Genomic DNA, 21241 nt, shown 5'->3' with positions numbered 1-21241 from the left:
AGAGTGAAAAGCGCACGCGTTGGAATGGCACGAACTTGGATGGCGGGAATGCATCGGAATGCCGGCCGAACGAGTGAACCAAAACATTGCAACGTGCGCTGGAAGGAATAGTTATTAGCACCCGTGTAGGTGACCCATGCTGAGGGATGAATGGTTGAGGGGGTTTGAAAGTTCCTACCTCATGCTTCCACGGGTCAATTAATGACAAAGACCGCCAGCTAAGAGTTGTGTGCTCAGCTAGTAGTGCAGCCTGGGCACTGTTGTCCTTCAGCTAGATTGAGGAGGTACGTCTCAAGCGTTGGCCGAGATGGATCTTAAAACAAGGAAACATGGGTTAGTATTCCTTTATATGTAATATAATATAATATAATATAATATAATATAATATAATATAATATAATATAATATAATATAATATAATATAATATAATATAATATAATATAATATAATATAATATAATATAATATAATCTTTCATTCGGTGTACACTGGTTTGAAACAGAAAGGACTAGTGTTCCGATGCATGGTCAATATCGGTATCATTTCTTGACGTTCTTGTTAAGGGATCCGATTTTGACTGAAAAAGGAGCGTGTTAAAAGCGGAACCTATCAATCAGAATCCTTCCTTGCGATTATGCTGAAAATGACTACTGTAACAAAACCGAATACTTTAAACTTCTCAATGGTGATAAAGTAATACGACATGCACTATACAAAGGCCACCACGGTGGAAAGTGAACTTAGGCTAACAACCTATTGTTTCCGAAACCAGAAAACCATTACAGAAACCGAAAATGAGAGATTGTGGACTGATTTAACCCTTTGGAGCCGGAGGGGTCATATATGACCCCAACATAGAAACGGCTGTATAGATTCACCCATTCGATAAAACAGAATACTGTCTTCGGAAAAGTTGTTGCAAATTGAGTCCTCTATTAAGGAAAAATAAGAATATTTGTATTTGGGACTTCATTGATAACCTAGAACATCCTGAACACCATGAAATTTGGAAAAACAAAATAATTGACATACCAGTTGTTTTAAAAGCTGAACTTGGATGTGGGTGACGTTTTTATGCATTCATATAGCCTTCGTCAAGAATATCAAAAGGTGTTTTATATTCTGGGATTTTCTAGGTGTTCCAAACTCTCCTATAGGGAAGTCCTTCAAATCTACATGAGTAATTATATGTATTTTCGCCACAAATAATAGCATTGCATAACCTACTGGGATCCGTGAAGCTCCTGACATCTACAATGTCAGTTATAGATACTATAGGGATATTCCAGGTCAGCCAAACTACCTTGGAGTTGAGAACTTCAGGTCTACATTCGTAACAGTAGCCATATATGTTATACTGAGTAACGTTGCATAATCAAAAGCAGTTACTGGAGCAATCTGAAGTTTACTAACTTATTATAAACCTTTGGGACAATCAGGGTCGTCTAAACTGTTCTATAATGAAGACCTTAAAATCTACAAGAATAACTTCATGTATTTTTGCCATAAATAAAAGTATTGTATAATCTGCGGGGATCCGCTAAGCTCTTGAAATCTCAAATGTCATTTAGAGACACTACAAGGATATTCCAGGTCAACCAAACTACCTTGGAGCTCAGGACTTCAGGTCTACACTCGTAGCAGTATCCATATCTGTTATACTGAGTACCGCTGCATAACCAACCGCAGTAACTGGAGCAATCTAAAGTCTACTAGCTTATTATAAACCTTTAGGACATTCAGGGTCGTTCAAATTGTTCTATAATAAAGTCCTTCAAGTCTACAAGAAAAACTTTATGTGTTTTCGCCATAAATAATAGTATTTCATAATCTTCTAGGATCCGCGAAGCTCTTGAAATATCAAATGTCATTCAGAGACACTACAGGTATATTCCAGGTCAGCCAAACTACTTTGGAGTTCATAACTTCAGGTCTACACTCGTAACAGTATCCATATCTGTTATACTGAGTACCGCTGCATAATCAACCGTAGTAACTGGAGCAATCTGAAGTCTACTTTGTTATTATAAACCTTTAGGACATTCAGGGTCGTCCAAACTGTTCTATAATGAAGTCCTTCAAATCTGCAAGAATAACTTTATGTGTTTCGCCATAAATAATTGCATAGCATAATCTGCTGAGATCCATGAAGCTCTTGAAACCTCAAATGTCATGTAGAGACACTATGGAAATGTTCCAGGTCATTCAAACTATTTTTGAGTTCAGAAATCTCGTAATATCAGCTATATCTGACATACTGAGTACATTTCATAACACTAGTTTACAGCATTTTTGAACTCGGTAAGCTGATGATCATTTTTGGTGTAGAATCATGTCCTGAGTTCGAAAACGTGAAAGAAAAAAATTACAGTAGAGCGGAAATTTTTTCGACTTTCCATACAAGGTTGATGATTTGAAATCGATTTTTGTTCTATTTTTAAGTAAAGTCGCTCACTTCAAACATCTCATTCTCCGTAATCAATGCTCCGATTGAGCTGAAATTTTTACTGTAACTCGCCTACATATGATATGTCAAATAAACGTCGAGAAAGAATTTTTAAATTGGTTTTACCTTATTGAAGAAAATACATTTCTTCAAAAAATTTTGGGAATTTTGCTAAAATTTAAGAAGATCGTCCCTAAAACACGCCAATATCTTGAATTTCATCAATCTGACGCAAAACCTGTATTCAGATGATCGAATGGTATTGTATTCAGCTTTTAATTTATGGAAAAAGATTTAAAATTTGTTGTACAAAACGCAAGATATTTGAATTTTAGTAAATTACATATTTTGAAAAGTTGCAAAACTCGATATTGAGTTAAAACTCAAAAACTGTTCTACTTAAAATTTTTTGAAGGTTGGTTTCGAAATCAGCACTAAATTGTGCTTCAAAAATTTTGGTCGTTGACAGAAGTTCACGACTTTCGTTTTATTTTGTAAACTTGTGTAATCAATCGCGGTGACTGGACCAATCTGAAGTTCACTATCTATTATTATGAGCCTTTGCGACATTGAGGGTCGTCCAAACTATCCTGAAGTTTAGCTGTTCATAGTAACAGTAGTTATTCTCACAATGAACTTTAAACTGTAATCTGTAATCCCCCTTGCATATCATGAGTAGAACACGGTGAAAAGTGTCATTAATAAATCAATAATAATAATATCATGAGTCATTTAAAGATAGTGTTGAGATATTGCAGATCAACAACACTTCTCCAAAGACCAAAGCTTTAGGTCTACTTTTGTGATAATGGTTTTTGCCACTAAGTTAAGTAGTATTACATAGCCCAGATATTGCAGATCAACAACACTTCTCCAAAGACCAAAGCTTTAGGTCTACTTTTGTGATAATGGTTTTTGCCACTAAGTTAAGTAGTATTACATAGCCCACTGTACTTGCCGAAGCAGTTAGAGGAACAATAAGCGTTGTTATACTTTTTTTGGGATATTATGGGCTTCCTTACTGTTATGAAGCTTAGTTGATGAAAACAACCACTGTAACTTTCAGAATACTTACTGGACATGATAGATTACAAATCGTAGCTTTGTTATCTGCAAAAAAAAAACCGTTAAATTTTTAGAATTTAGGATCTAAACTCAAGAACAGTTTGGATGACCTGGGATATCCCGACTGATCTGATATTGTCTATTAACCTTTCACAAGACATACTGGTCATGATAGATTACAAATCGTAGCTTTGTATAATGAAAGAAGTTACCGTTACACCCGCAGACCTTAGGATCTAAACCCAAGAACAGTTTGGATGACCTAGGATATCTCGACTGATCTGATATTGTCTATTAACCTTTTAGAAGACTTACTGTTCATGATAGATTACAAATCGTAGCTTTGTATAATGAAAGAAGTTACCGTAACACCCGCAGACTTTAGGATCTAAACTCAAGAACAGTTTGGATGATCTAGGATATCCCAACTGATCTGATATTGTCAATTAACCTTTCAGAAAACTTACTGGACATGATAGATTATAAATCGTAGCTTTGTATAATGAAAGAAGTTATCGTTACACCCGTAGTTTTCAGGATGTAAACTCAAAAACAGTTTGGATGACCTAGGGTATCCCAACTCATCTGATAATGTCTGTTGAACTTTCAGAAGACTGACTGGACATGATAGATTACAAATCGTAGCTTTGTACAATGAAAGAAGTTATCGTTACACCCGTAGACTTCAGGATGTAAACTCAAGAACAGTTTGGATGACCTAGGATATCCCGACTGATCTGATATTGTCTATTAACCTTTCAGAAGACTTACAGGACATGATAGATTACAAACCGTAGCTTTGTATGATGAATGAAGTTACCATTACACTTGTAGATTTTAGGATCTAAAGTCGAAAACAATTTGGTTGACCTAGGGTATCCCAACTCATCTGATAATGTCCATTAACCTTTCAGAAGACTTACTGGACATGATAGATTACAAATCGTAGCTTTGTACAATGAAAGAAGTTATCGTTACATCCGTAGACTTCAGGACAGTTTGGATGACCAAGGATATCCCGACTGATCTGATATTGTCTATTAACCTTTCAGAAGACTTACTGGACATGATAGATTACAAATCGTAGCTTTGTATGATGAAAGAAGTTACTATTACACTTGTAGATTTTAGGATCTAAACTCAAAAACAGTTTGGATGACCTAGGATATCCCAACTCATCTGATAATGTCCATTAACCTTTCAGAATACTTACTGGACATGATAGATTACAAATCGTAACTTTGTACAATGAAAGAAGTTATCGTTACACCCGTAGACTTCAGGATGTAAACTCAAGAACAGTCTGGATGAACTAGGATATCCCGACTGATCTGATATTGTCTATTAACCTTTCAGAAGACTTACTGGACATGATAGAATACAAATCGTAGCTTTTTATAATGAAAGAAGTTACCGTTACACCCATAGACTTGAGGATCTGAACTCAAGAATAGTTTGGATGACCTAGGATATCCAGAAAAAATATTCTTCATAATATTCTACCGTTTTGATGCTATTGACCACCAAAACTGCACAAAAACGTATAAAAAACTCCATAATAACGCCTGGAAAAATTCCGGCTTCAAAGGGTTAATGGCAACAACTTTTAGCGCGAAACAACGGACAAGAATTGGAACTTGGAATGTATATTAACCCTAGCCCAGCAGGGTAAACTAGCTCAACTAGCCAATGAGGCACGCCGTATGAAGCTTGAGACCCTAGGACTGAGCGAAGTTCGTTGGTCGAACTTTGGAGAACATAGATTGGCGTCGGGTCAAATTCTGCTATACTCTGGCCTACGAGGTGAACACGCTCCTCGCCATCATGGAGTTGATTTCCTGCTCAGCGCTCACGCCCACGCAGCCTTCATGAAGTGGGATTTTATAAATGAGAGGATAATTGTAGCCAGATTCAGAACACGGGTTAGAAACCTTACCGTGATCCAATGTTACGCGCCAACCGATGCTTCTGAATTGCAAGACAAAGAGAACTTTTACAGTCAACTGAATGCTGTCGTGGACAAGATTCCGAAAGGTGATATCAAGACAAGACCCTCATGGGCGACTTCAACGCGAAGGTTGGTTCCGACAACTCGGACTATGAGCAAGTCATGGGACGCCATGGTGTCGGAGAAATGAGCGAAAACGGAGAGCTGTTTGCACGGTTTTGTGGCAACAATGACATGGTGATTGGGGGATCGCTCTTTCCTCATCGACATTCACAAAGTGACATGGCACATTGGGCAAAATCAAGCCGAAAGGTGGAAAAAATTAATAACTTTCTTAATACAAGACACTATGTGACCATCAATGGCTTATTCGAAAGCAAATTTTCTCAAGAATTGGTTGGTGGATGATTCATGTACGGGCAACTTCTCTGAAGCGAGCTATAGAGCCCGTTTTACCCCAGTTCCCCCTAAAATTTGTGAATTTCTGTTATTTTACGGCACTTGTTATTATTTTAATGATTATTTCGCTGGGATGCCATTGCCCCGCTCCCATTGAGTAACGTTACATACAAAAAGTTATTAAAATGTTAGAATTTTAGGGTGTTGTGGGGTCAATTAGGCAATGGTATATTTTCAAGGTAAAAATTATTTTTTTATTTTTATTTATGATTTTTTACGTGGCAATAACTAAATAAATGATCGAATACACGTGGTTTATTCCTAAAGAAACCATTTTTGGCGAGTTTGATCTCAAATTATTGGTTATATTTAAGTTTTCCCGCATACAAATATGTGTAGTTCCCATCCTTATACCACCGATTCCAAACATTTCCAAACGATGAGCCATTGCTTATATACTCCAAAAATATCCTAAACGTTGTTTGCGCATAGCCCCATAGACGGGAGGTGACGGCAGCATATAGTTTTAGAGCTTAGTTTACCCAAACTCCCCTATAAACTTATTTTGTATTGTTTTTAAATTAAAACAACTTTAATTTGAAACTTCTTTGCATGATATGAGCTAATATTGATGAAGAGCTAACCAGTAATATCACTGCATCCTATGAAATTTGGAAATTTAGGGTACAATGAGGTTAAATGAGAAAAAAAACATTCAAAAAGCTTGAATGACTATATCAGTTGACAAATAGCTTGTTTGGCAGATAATTTCTGTACGAATGATACTTGTACTTACGACATTGCTTCAGCGGAGTGTAAAGCATGTTTCACCCCAATTTCCCCAAAAGTATAATCAAATTGTTCCATTGCAGTTAATATAATATATCATTCATATTATAACATTGTGATTCCAATGAGTATACATGAAAGATGTTATAAATATGACGTTTGGGAGATAATGGGGCAAAATAAGCTGCTGCTTATTTCTCGGAATTTTGGTATTGAAGATGAAGATATTTATAATCAATACGTGAAATAATATTTATAATCCATGTCGCACGCTTCCATTATTCACCATTCCAAGCATTTCATGATGAAGAGCTGTAGCGTGAATTTGAGAATAGTCAAACTGCTGCTTGCTGATAGACTTTATGGGGGCTGTAGTAACACATTGTAGTAACAAGTCTCCAAAATGCATTCGTTATATTTTTGTTAACGAAATAACAACTTAAACATCAAATAGGTATTTAACTTGTTTTGCAATACACTAATAATATGGCAGTCATATTCCACTTAGCCAAGTACACTACCCGTCATAAGTATATACTCAAAAAATGTATTGCAACAATATTGTATCGCATTTACTCACCTTGATATTTCCAATACCTTACAAAGATGCTGTCTCCATCAATATTATTCAGAAGCCCAAAAGCAACAACTTTTTTGAAAGTGGCATTTTTGTAGGTGTTCTGGTTTTAGAGATATCGAGGTGAGTTAGGGTGATTCAATATTATTGCAATACTTATGATGGATAGTGTATGTCTTTTAGTAATAGATACTAGATTTCCTAAGGACATATCTTTGCACATCTGATCATAATCGAAGTCACTTTCATCTGGCGTTGCGTTCATTGAAGCAGAATCTTCCCGTTTGTGACGGTAGTACAATTTCATCGTTTTTATAAAGACATACTGACATTATATTTGACGAATTTTGCTCTGGGGATGATTTTCTTGCCAGATGTTCTCGAACAAACTTATGTCGTATATGCAGTCTTTCGCCTGCTTTTTCGCTAACGAAGATCAGTGGTGGATATGGTCAATGCAAAAGAAAAGTTTAGTAATTAATCAAGCTCAATTGCGCAAAAAACAAAACTCTTCAGGTTAGATATAAATTCCTCAAGATGTTGGTATTGACTTGTTTTTTTTAACCGGCTAGATACTTTGCTGCACGTACTGTGCGAAATCGGACCCCTGTTCAAAAAGTCTTGCATCCTACATTACATACACTCAATTATTTCTTTGCACGGGTTGTTTTTCGACATAACTCAATCAATTTTTAATCAATCCACATTAAAATTGACGGTCAGTACTATCCGTATACGAAAAATCAAGTCAATATGTTGATACACACACACATCAATTCTGAGGAAATGCTGTCGTTCATTTGACATTATGTCAAGGAAATTTCAATAACGCAAATCCCCGGACCGACAAAAAATTGAACCCAACACTCTCAGCATGGTATTGCTGAATACTCGCGCGTTTAGCGCTTCGGCTATATGTGTTCTACCTGTGCATCAATCAGTCATTAATGAACTCGTATGGATATTATCTTTCAAACAAGTTATTTGTTAACTTATATGGTCATTCAAGCTTTTTGATTGTTTTTTTTTTTAAATGTACCCTAAATTTCCAAATTTCATAGGATGCAGTGATATTACTGGTTAGCTCTTCATCAATATTAACTCAAATCATGCAAAGAAGTTTCAAATTAAAGTTGTTTTAATTCAAAAACAATACAAAATAAGTTTATAGGGGAGTTTGGGTAAACTAAGCTCTAAAACTATATGCTGCCGTAACCTCCCGTCTATGGGGCTATGCACAAACAACATTTAGGATATTTTTGGAGTATAAAAGCAATGGCTCATCGTTTGGAAATGTTTGGAATCGGTGGTATAAGGATGGGAACTACACATATTTGTATGCGGGAAAACTTAAATATAAACAATAATTTGAGATCAAACTCGCCAAAAATGGTTTCTTTAGAAATAAACCATGTGTATTCGATCATTAATTTAGTTATTGTCACGTAAAAAATCATAAATAAAAATAAAAAAAGAATTTCTACATTGACAATATACCATTTCCTAATTGACCCCACAACACCCTAAAATTCTAACATTTTAATAACTTTTTGTATGTAACGTTACTCAATGGGAGTGGGGCGATGTTATACCAGCGAAAAAATCATTAAAATCATAACAAGTGCCGTAAAATAACAGAAATTCACAAATTTTAGGGGGAACTGGGGTAAAACGGGCTCTATAACTCGCTTCAGAGAAGTTGCCCGTACATGAATCATCCACCAACCAATTCTTGAGAAAATTTGCTTTCGAATAAGCCATTGATGATCACATAGTGTCTTGTATTAAGAAAGTTATTAATTTTTTCCACCTTTCGGCTTGATTTTGCCCAATGTGCATGGGTTTCCCGTGATGGCGTCACGGAAAATCAAATCTACCATATCTGCATCAGTCGAAAATGGAGACGGAGCCATCTTGATGTGCGGAACAAACGTAGCGCCGACATTGCCGACCATCATCTCCTAATCGGCGATATCCGACTGCGCATTGCTAGGATCCATCGACAGGATGAGAAAATCAGGCGTCGCCGGTTCAACACACGCCGACTGGAAGACGCTGCGGTGAAAAGGTCCTTCACCGAGGAGCTAGAGAACCGTGCTGCGGATATTCTAGCAGGGGGAAGCGCCATCAAGAACGCCTTCATCGCCCCCGTTCACAGATGATACCTGGAGGAAAATAGAGGAGCGAAGGAACTCCAAAGCCGCGATAGAGCGAGCGTAAACACGAGGAGCCAAAGCCGTAGCCCGTCAGCTCTATTCGGCTCTCGAGAAGGAAGTGAAACGCTCTGTAGACGAGACAAAAGAGCGTGAGCGAACTCCCTAGCCGACGAAGGCGAGAAAGCCTCAAACACCGTCTCCTCTACGATGTTTCACGTCGCCTTAGTGGGACCAAGATGAATGCTACGACGCCCGTGAAAGACACGTCTGGAAAGTTACTGACTGACCCGGCTGACCAGTTGAAACGCTGTTTCGAGAACTTTGGAAACCAAGTGTCGGTCACACCATCAACACCTCAGTATGATCCGCCAAGGGTTCGACCGGTGTCAAGGCCGAAGCTCCATAAGTGCAGGAGATCGAAACAGCCATCCGTAGCATGAAATCGAACAGGGCCCAGGAGTCGATCACATATCAGCTGAGATGCTCAAAGCTGACCCCGTAATAGCCGCACAACTACTGCATCATTTATTAATTTATGTATTTATTCATTTATTTATTATTATTAATTCAACGGACTTATTTTAGTCTAATTGAATGAACTTATTCTAACTGGTATTGAAGGCTCAGGATAGGCTACGTTATTTCAATAATCGTATTTTAACATTTTAACAAACATGTTAACAAACATTTCAACAATATTTACGCAAACTTTTTAAAACACTTTAACAAAACAGGGGAAAAACAGTTCAAAATAAATACAATTACAACAGCATAAACCTATCTATAGAATTTAAATAATGTACAGTAATGAAACACATCACAAATTATTGGGCTTCCAAGTGCATTCTCTTCTCCTAAATTCGCAAAATTTTATATATCTCGGCCATGTAGTAGACATCATTGCAGCCGGTGTCCATTTACAATGCAAGATTATTTTAAACGAAACGTAGTGAAGCGTATTACAATCAACCCATAGCGGAACAAGTTTCTTAATGTTTCTGCACTCGGCATCAGAGGCTCCTAAACTTCGGGCGACCATCAATTGGACATCCTCCTCGGAAACGTTCCCATCGATGTTTGTCAACAATAATGCGAAACTCTCATCTACAGCAGATTCCGTTAATCGTTCCGAAGCTGCAGATACACTTGGCGTTACATTGCATGCGTTTGTTCCACTCATTTCTCTACTGAATTGCCGTGATGAGTTGGGAGTTGAGTGCATCATCTCCGTGTTTGGGAGGCAGCTCGCAGTAGTAGTTAGCGTAGACAGTATTGATTCTACTTTCCCCTTCAGCTCTTCGACATCGCGCTTCGATCATTTCTCCAGCAAACAAATTCGTCGTTGCACTCGTCACACAACCAAAAGCTGTTTTTATTTGGAGGTGATGCAGCAGCAAGATTAGGTGTCTCCAACCCCATACAAGCAGCGTGGTGTATTGCAGCACACAACCCATTGCAGTGAATGAATGGTTGAATACTCGTTTCTACTGGTAGGGCGCACTTTTTGCAACCCATGGCGGTTGACTGTTAACAATTTTCGCTTAATTTCACCTCAAAACCGACAGGGAATCGGCAAGATAGACAATACAAAGACTGCACTTTGAACAGGACCGCGTTTCCAGGAAGTTTAGCGAATTTCCAGGAACGATTTCAATGGAAACTTAGTTAATTTCGTTAGCCGCTAAAAGAATGCACAGCACACAGATCGATCGACAACAACTCTGCAACATATGGGAAACCACGACATTTCCGGCCGACTGGATGCAAGGCGTTTTAGTTAAGGTACCTAAAAAGGTTACCTGACTGTTGTATGCGATAATTGGCAGGGCATCATGTTACTGTCTATCAAAGTCCTCTGCAAAGTGATCCTAAACCGGATACAGGAGAAGATTGACGCAACTCTCCGACGACAGCAAGCAGGATTCCGTACCAGACGGTTCTGCGTTGACCATATTGTCACGCTTCGTATCATCCTGGAGCAAATCAATGAATTCCAAGAGTTTCTCTACCTGGTGTTCATTGATTACGAAAAAGCTTTCGAGCATCTCAACCACGGAAACATGGGGGAAGCCCTCAGGCGCAAGGGTCTCCCTGAGAAAATCATCGCCCTCATTAAAGCACAGTACAGAGCATTTTCGAGCATTGTACTGCACAACGGTGTTTTGTCCGATTCCACCCGGGTCGTTGCTGGAGCGCGGCAAGGATGTATCCTATCACCACTACCGCTACTGTTCCTCGTTGGATTTCATGAGATCCTCGTAGGTGCAATTGACCGTGAACCAAATCGTGGATTGCTTTGGCTGCCCATTACCAGGGAGCACCTAAATGACTTCGAACTGGCTGATGACGTTGCTCTTCTAGGTAAACGGCACTCTGCGTTCGTCAAACCCCTGGACTCCATGATGCTTCTTAGCGTATTATGTGATTTTATTAAATTTTGAAAACCGTCGCTTTTCATCGTATATGAATCTGATAAAACACCTTCCTTGAGGTATGCACAAAATCGGTATCGTATACAACTATAAGAATGTTGTATATCAATCGGTTGCATCATATTTACGTCGTATACGAAGCGAACGAAATCATAGAAATCGTTTATTCATTTTTATAAACGTATATGATTGATATCGCACTTTTAATACATAGTATCTCCGAAATCGTAAATGATTTTGTTTACGTATTTGTATGATGCAGAAAAGAAAAAGCACAAATTTGGTGTTTTGCTGGGACATGCCAACTATTTTAACCAAATATGTAGGTTTGCACACTATTCAAATATACATACAAGATGACTTATAATTAGAGACGAATAGATTCCAATAAAGATGTGCATTCCGATCCTCTTGCACGGCGTCCTTTTTTGGTGCCTCTCAATGCGCATCATGCTAATTTTTATTCGTTTCATCCACTTTGAACTCTCTTCTTTCAACTTGGCATTGTAGCCAATAGAGATAACGCACAGTTCTCAATCAGAGAACCTAGGTTTGATTCCCACCGAACACCAATTGATTTTATTTTTCAAATTCTTGAGTTGTATATCGCTACACATAATCGTTATAAAATTATGCATTATTGTATATTTAGACAGAGAAAATTGGCAAAATCGTAGAAATTTCTCGAGAAATCACGGATTATGTTGAATGAAATCGGTTATATGTTGCTATATGGTCTCTACTTTAGTATGTACATATGTTAGAGTGGGTCATCGTTTATATGGAAAAATGAAAAATTCAATGGTATCCCATCAGATCAAAGCTTTTTTGATTCCTTTTCAGGACCCTGACAAGTGTGCAAAATTTGGGCACGATCGGTTGTGTCTACGTTTTGCGCATCGCGATTGAAGTTTGTATGGGGTTTTACATGGGAAACACACTTTTTTCAATTCTTTCATAACAAGCTCGAATTTGTCTAAAATCATGTAACCGATAAAGTGAAAACATAGCCTAGGGTGTCCTGAAAAACTTTGTCGAAGACCACGAAGTGATCTGATGCTTACGAAAAAAGTTATAGCGTTGGCAATGCTTGGCGAAACAGCATGATTTTGTTGCTATTGTTATTCCTTTACATGTCAAAACATAAACACATGCATGCGGTTATAACTATTTTCACAAGCATCGGATCGCTTTGCGGTCTTCAACAATGTTTTTCAGAACATCCTAGGCCCGAAACGGAACCAAAAAAGCTTTGATCTGAGAAAACGATGACCCACACTAATATATGTACTGGTTTTGTGCATTTAACACGATTTCTCCGGTGCTATATATGCATGACTAATTCATGTGTAATTTCGATATAGCAATCAAATTGCTGGCTGATTAGAAATAACTTACATTAGGCAACGGACACACATACATCACACCCAGTGGTCCAATGAAGAATTTTTCGGTTGACGAAAAGTTTTCTTCCAATGGAGTGGGTTCCAAACCCACGTCCTGTGGCAATGTTAACCGCAAAGCCACGAAGCCCGTGAATGATTTTCACCACCCAGCGTCCTATAAATACGACAGTCTTTTCGATGTGAATATCTCCAGAAGTATGCAAAATTTTAAAATACTTTCTTCAGAGAGGATGTTCTAATTCCATACCTTGCTCATAGTGGACAATATAGTTTGCGGCTGGTTCATTAGGTGGCGTGAACGGTGCTGCAAAGATTACATATTGTCACGATCTATGAGTATCATTCCCAATGCGGAAAAAAAAATATTTCCTCAGTATCTTGACAATGGTTAATACATAATTTATAGTTAACTAGCTGTACCCGGCAAACTTTATCTTGCCTACTGCGTTTTTTGACGTTTCAAGTTTCTATCTAAGACCAAGTCCCCGGTCACAAAATGTATGGAAGATCGATTTTCAAAAACTTTCATTTTTCCATGTTTTTTGTCTCATAAACCTTCCTTGGGTGAAAAATAAAAGAACAAAAATAAGACGACCAAAATCGGGCCTTCCGTTCGCAAGTTATGCGCGGTCCCACGTATGCCACTGCATTTTTATATATATAGATTTCTTCGGCAGACTTGTTATTCAATACATACAAAAGTCTATGTATGTGTGCGGAGCGGACCTGGAGTGATGGTTAGAACACTTGACTATCACGCCGAGGACCTGGGATCGAATCCCACTCCCGACAAACTCGCAAAAATGTGAGTTCTTCCTTCGGAAGGGAAGTAAAGCGTGGGTCCCGAGATGAACTAGCCTAGGGCTAAAAATCTCGTTAATACAGATAAAAAAAAAAAAAATATGTATGTGTGATTGTATGTTTATATGCTTGTGTGTTTATAAGGACTGTTCATTAAAGAAAGTGGACACCTGTTTTTCAATAGAAAATATGTATTTTTGAACAAATTCAAAGGTTTATGTTTTATAAATGACAATCAACATACATGTGGCTGAATTCACGTGAGTTTAAACATTTGCTTCGCTTTTTGGAAAAACGCTCGGACTTTCCTCTTGATACCTCCCATTAGATTCTGCACAACTTTCTCTGTAATTTTTCGTTGTGCCGCAGACCAATTTTTTTTGAAGCAATCAACAGAACTTGCTTCTCTTCCATCTTTCTTGAGATGCCGCTTAATTATTGTCCAGTATCTTTCCACAGGACGCTGTTCAGAGTAGTTTTGTGGATTTTGCCATTTTTCGACAAAATCGACTTTTTCCGTCCTGAGCATCTCTAGTGTAGAAGAAGCGTAATGAGCGGATGACAGATCCGCCTAAAACAAAAGAGGATCCGTATGTTTTCGGTAGATGGGTAGAAGTCGTTTTTGATGCATTCCTTTCTGTTATTTTTACCGTTGATTGTTCCCGTTGTGAAATACGAAGAACTCTTTAAGCCACATGAACAATTGGCTTGCCACACCAAAAACTTTTTCCCAATTTTTTCAGTTCTGATGTACCCTACATCATCTGGCACATCTGTCCCCTGTTTAGCGTTAAAAAATTGCGGTCCTGGAAGTGTATTAGTAAGCTAATTCTCGAAACGACAACTTTTTGGAACACCATTTGTGCAGAATTATTCTGCTAGTCGCAAAGCTAATACGACCTATCGCTCGAAATTTCTTACTTTTTCCGTTTTCTTTGAGTGTGTTGCCAAAGTTAACAATGTTTTTACACACTGAGAAAGAATTCACAATTTTTTGTTTAGTTTTTTTTTTTTTTTTTATCTAGTTCATTTATTTGGGGCTCAATCGCGTATAACGCTTTACGGAGCCGAGGATCTTTCTTTGTACTTAATAGTATACATTATACAGAGTAATAACTTTTTAATGATATCTGTTAGTAATGGGTGGAAGCCAGGGTACTCGTGGCAGCTCGAGGTTAGAAGGTCACATTTTGAGGGATGGACAGGGTAAGGATTGGGTCAAAGGTTTCACTGCTGCTCATCCGGTGGTGAATCGCATCTTGCTAGCGTATTCGGTGCCTTGTGGTGTTGGTACCAACTTGTTCTGGGACTTGGTCTTCCGGATGGCCAGGAGCAGCTTGGTAACACAAAGAGGACAAAACAGAGAAAAAAAAAACTGGAGAAGAAAACACAAGCGAATTAAACTTTTATACCAGCAGAGCGAAGAAAGTCGAAAATACATCCCATGTATGTGACATCGCGGGTCCCCAACACATCTCTCACAAGAACAAAGGGTTGTCTACCTCGGGCCTCAAGGGTATCCAATAGTAGCGCTCTGGAGGCGTCATTATCCGGGCATTGCCAAACTACGTGGTCGATGTCATCATAACCGGAACCGCACTTAGTACAAACATTGCTCAACGCGAGGTTAATCCTGTGTAAATGCGCGTCTAGCGAGTAATGGTTGGACATAAGTCTTGACATCACGCGAATAAAATTGCGACTTACATCCAAACCATACCACCACACTCGCAAAGAAACATTAGGAATAATGGAATGTAACCACCGTCCCAGCTGGCCATCTCGCCAATCATTTTGCCAACTTTGAAGAGAACTCTGGCGAACAAAATGGAAAAATTCATCATGTGAAATTCTTCTATCATAGATCTCACCTTCCTGTGCGCCCACCTTTGCGAGAGAGTCCGCCTTCTCATTGCCATAAATTGAGCAATGTGAGGGGACCCATACAAAGGTAATCTTGTATGATCTTTCGACCAGTGCACCCATCTGCTCCCTTATTTTTGTAAGAAAGTAAGATGAATGTTTTACAGGTTTCATCGACCGGAGTGCCTCAATCGAACTAAGGCTATCCGAGAAGATGAAGAAATGGTCTACGGGCATGTTGGAAATCATCCCCAAAGCGAAGTTGATTGCTGCCAGCTCAGCAACATAAACCGAACAAGGTTCCTGAAGTTTGCGGAAGGCAGTGAAATTTTCATTGAAGACACCGAAACCAGTGGATCCATTTATGCGTGACCCATCAGTGAAGAATCTCTTACAGGAATTGACATTTTGGTACTTTTCGTTAAAAATGCGAGGAATAGATATACATCGAAGTTGATCTGGTATTCCATGAATAGCTTGTTTCATGGACAGATCGTATTTAACAGAGGAACTGTCATTAGTGAAGTGTACACGAGGAGGATTATAACCTGGGAGGCTTATATCAGATGACATGTAGAAAAGATAGATTCTCATGAATTTTGACTGAGTGTTCAGATTGAGCATTTCTTCGAAGTTTTCAATAACAAGTGTGTTGCTCACTCCACACTTGATAAGTAACCTTAACGAGAGCTCCCAGAATCGGTTCTGGAGAGGTTTCACCCCTGCCAGGACCTCTAGGCTCGCATTATGCGTTGAGTGCATGCAACCGAGGGCAATACGCAAACAACGATATTGAATTCGTTCCAGCTTCATTAGGTGGCAGTTTGCTGCTGAGTGGAAGCAGAAAGAGCCATACTCAATAACAGAGAGAATAGTCGTTTTGTAAAGTTTTATGAGGTCTTCCGGGTGAGCACCCCACCATGTTCCGGTAATTGTGCGTAGAAAATTGATCCTTTGTTGACATTTTTGCACCAAATACTTGATTTGGGTACCCCAAGTGCCTTTTGAATCAAACCAGACCCCAAGGTATTTCGAAGTCAAAGATTGGTCGATTTCTATTCCCAAAAGATTGAGTTTCAGTTGGGCTGGGTTCCGCTTTCTAGAAAACACAACCAATTGAGTTTTTTGCGGAGCAAACTCGATCCCTAAATCTCTTGCCCAGATTGACAGATTATTTAGAGAATTTTGCAATGGTCTTTGCAACATTTCTGCATGTGGGCCTTTTAGAGAAACCACAGCATCATCTGCAAGTTGTCTTAGCGTGCATTGTCCTTCCAAGCAACTATCAATGTCTTTCACGTAAAAATTATAAAGCAAGGGACTTAAACATGAGCCTTGGGGTAGGCCCATGTAACTAATTCTGGAAGTTGTCAGTTGTCCGAGATTGAAACTCATATGTTTTTCTGACAACAAATTATACAAGAAATTATTTAAAATTCCTGGAAGTCCACTATTGTGCAGTTTTTCTGACAATATTCCTATGGAAACTGAATCAAAGGCGCCCTTAATATCCAAGAAAACTGAAGCCAGTTGCTCCTTTTCCGCAAAGGCCAGTTGAATATCTGTTGAAAGCAACGCTAGACAATCGTTTGTTCCTTTGCCCTTGCGAAACCCGAACTGTGTATTTGAAAGCAAGTTATTCGATTCGACCCAATGGTCGAGTCGTGATAGGATCATTTTTTCCAACAATTTCCTTAAACATGATAACATAGCAATTGGACGGTATGAATTATGATCAGACGCTGGTTTACCAGGCTTTTGAATAGCTATTACTTTGACCTGTCTCCATTCATGCGGAACGATGTTGTTCTCCATGAATGAGTTGAACAGGTCCAGTAATCGTCTTTTCGCGATATCTGGGAGATTCTTTAGAAGATTGAACTTGATCATATCGCTTCCCGGAGCGGAATTGTTTGATGAAAGAAGAGCCATAGAAAGTTCCAGCATAGTGAAGGGTCTGTCCAGAGAACCGTCTCTTGGGGATGTTTCCCAAGAAATCGGTTGTGCTGGGACTGAGTCTGGGCAGACCTTTTTCGCGAAGCTGAATATCCAACGGTTGGAGTATTCGTCACTCTCATTAGAAGAAGAGCGGTTTCGCATGTTGCGAGCCACTCTCCAAAGCGTTGTCATTGAAGTTTCTCTTGAGAGACCCTCAATAAAGTGTCGCCAATAACTACGCTTCTTCGCTTTCAGCAGGTTTCTCAGCTGTCTTTCGAGCTTTGCGTACTCTTGATAAAGATCTGAGGTACCGTGCCTACGAAAAGTTTTGAAAGCATCAGATTTTTTAAGATACAACTGGGTGCAATCATCATCCCAGCCTAGTGTGGCTGGTCTTCTTTTGAAGGTTGCACTTGGAACGCGTCGTTTTTGTGATTCTAATGCACTCTTATATATCAGTTCAGACAGGAATCGATACTCATCCAAAGGTGGGAGGGGATTGAATGATTCGATGCCAAAAGATACCGCTTCTGCATACTTTTGCCAATCGATATTCCTTGTGAGGTCAAAAGGAACCTGAATTGGATGGTCTGACCTTTCACTATTATGCTTTATGGTGGTTATAATGGGTAAGTGATCACTACCATGAGGATCCTCGATTACCTTCCACAAGCAATCGAATGATAGTGAACTTGACCCCAGTGATAGGTCGAGACGACTTTCTTTGCCGTCAGATGCAATACGTGTCACTTCACCTGTATTTAAAATGTTCAAATTGAAATCGTCGCACAAATCATAGAAAACGGCCGCTCTATTATCGTCATATGGTTCGCCCCACCCTGTACCATGCGCGTTCATATCACCCAGAATTAAAACTGGATGTGATAGTGCAGAAACCGCATTCCAAAGATGACGGCGGTTAATTGAAATTCTTGGAGGAATGTAAACGGAAGCTACGCAAAGTTCTTTACCCTTTACGTTTATTTGGCAAGCGACGATTTCTACGCCAGGATGAGTCGCGATTGGAATTCTATAAAATGAGTAAGTCTTTTTGATCCCCAAAAGAACTCCCCCATAATGGTCATCTCTATCCTGGCGTATAATGTTAAAATCGTGGAAGTTGAGTTCATCTTCAGAAGAAAGCCATGTTTCACAAAGGGCAAATATATCACAATCAGAGTTGTGAATCAAAAACTTAAACTGGTCTAATTTAGGTTTTAGACTATGACAGTTCCACTGTAGCACAGTGATCATATCTTGTACCTCACTTGATGAATTATCCATCGAAAGATATGATCGCAGCAAGGAGGGGCCATGATTGTGTCAGATTCCGAAGATATTCTTCTACTGTAGGTATAAACATATCAATAATGCCTCTAAATGTTTCTGGAAGGCTGAGGGCATCATATAAGCGATCCACGAGAACCCTAAAAGTAAACAGTCCTCGCTTGGGTCTAGGAGGCTTGCTTGAATTGCGAGGAACTTTGGTAGCTTTTTTCTTGCTACCTTGTCGATTATTTCTCTTTGAAGTGTATTTAACAGGCGGAGACGGGGGTGACAGGTTCTTGCTACAACATGGATCTGAAGCTAGAGGAACCTGATTCTTCGGAGTTTTTAAGTTTACCCCGTCCCCTTTGACATTAGGCAAACTTTTGAGGGAAGACTTCAAAAAGACCTTTCGGCGCAATCCCGGGGAAGATGATGACTTCCTTTTTCCAGGTGCGTGTACCTCCGAAAGAGATCCACCCTCATCAGTTTCGCCATCGTCCTGATCATCGGAAGACAACTCCTGATAGGGATTTTCAACTGGGACAGCTGATTCAGACACGGAATCTGGTGTTTTAAAAGATTTCACCATCTCCGCATAGGTCTGCTTGGAGCGCCTTATAATAGAGCGACTCTCATTTCGAATGCGTCTTTTGTAAGCCGGGCAAACTTGCAAGTCGTGTGGATCTCCGCCACAGTAGCTACATTTTTCCGCTTCCTGTGTGCAAGAGTCCTCCAAATGAGCTTGGTTGCATTTGCCACAACGGGGCTTGTTGTCGCAAAAGCTATCACTGTGACCAAACTGCTTGCATTTGGTACAATTAAAAACCTTCGGCCTAAAAAGATGCACTGGGTAAAAACCACCATCAATTACAACAAATTCCGGGAGGACGGAACCTGGAAAAGTCACTCGAAAAAACGCTGAAGGCGAGTACACCTTTTTATTTCCTTCCATGGAAACCTTAGATAAGCGTTTACAGTCTAGGATAGCCACATCAGGAATTGACCTATTTTTGAATCGACCAAAGCCGGTCTTGATGTCCTCACATGTCAGCATTTCGTCGAGGATCTTCCCCTCCACCTCCACTTCTCGTGCTGGCACATAGACGGCGTATTCAACAGTAAACGCTTCGTGTTGAGCAATTTCATTTGCTGCTTTGTAGCTAGGTGCGGTAACACGCAGCTTGGATGCTTTCACTTGGTGAATAACGGTCCCAGGATACTTACGCGTCAGCTCTCGAGAAATCGAAAGCATATTCAATGGTTTGCATTTGCGCCGGAAATAGACAACCCAAGGTCCAGGCGAAGATGGCTGATAAAACCGCGTACGAGCAATGATATCATTAGGAGGCGTTTCGCCTCCAATCGAATCGTCCATGTGGAAACAAATTTATGGAAAATAACTCAAAAGTGCAAAAGAGGAAGAGAAAAACCCTAAAGTATTTATAGTGCACTTTCTTCCTTAGGACGACAACTGTTTGGTTTGTAAACCAAACAATGTTAATAATATATAGAAAAAAAATAAAGCAAAAAAAAAAAAAAAAAACTTGTACTAATAATATACGAATTCAATTCTTATGTTTATTTTAGCGCACCCTGTAGGATGCAAAAAAACGGTATTGAAAAAAAAAAGAAAAAATAGCTAATAAAAAAAAAAACAAAAAAAATGGTCCGTTATTTACAGTTTGTACACCCTTACCCGTATACAGTAGTTTGGGAACCACTGTTATGGATGTCAAAAAAAAAAACACGTGGTCGAATGTGGACTGGGGATACAATAGACAAAAGCGATCAAAACAAATTGGGCGGACAAAAGAGTGTATCGAAAGAGTGATACTTATCTGACCGAAGCAGGTAGATATTTATCACAGGCAGGTCGATGGTAAAGCTGTCCGTCGCGTCTGCCTTCGCACCCGTCGCCGCCGTCCTCTTCGATGACGGAGGGGCTGATGATGGCGATAAAGATGACTTTCTTGGATGCGATGCTTCTTCTTTGATGTACGATGATGCAAGCACCTCGCTTCCCGGGTTGCGCTGGATACCACCTTGCGACACTACACTTCGCACAAGCAGGAAAACGTACGATATAAAAAACCTTCCGCACTTGCGGGGGAAAAAACTCCACTTATACGAGGTCTATCGCGTGGTGAGATAC

This window comes from Aedes albopictus, chromosome 2, assembly GCF_035046485.1.
Source record: "Aedes albopictus strain Foshan chromosome 2, AalbF5, whole genome shotgun sequence".
Lineage (NCBI taxonomy): Eukaryota > Metazoa > Arthropoda > Insecta > Diptera > Culicidae > Aedes > Aedes albopictus.
The sequence above is the reverse complement of the archived record's forward strand: the minus strand, read 5'-3'. Positions refer to the sequence as shown.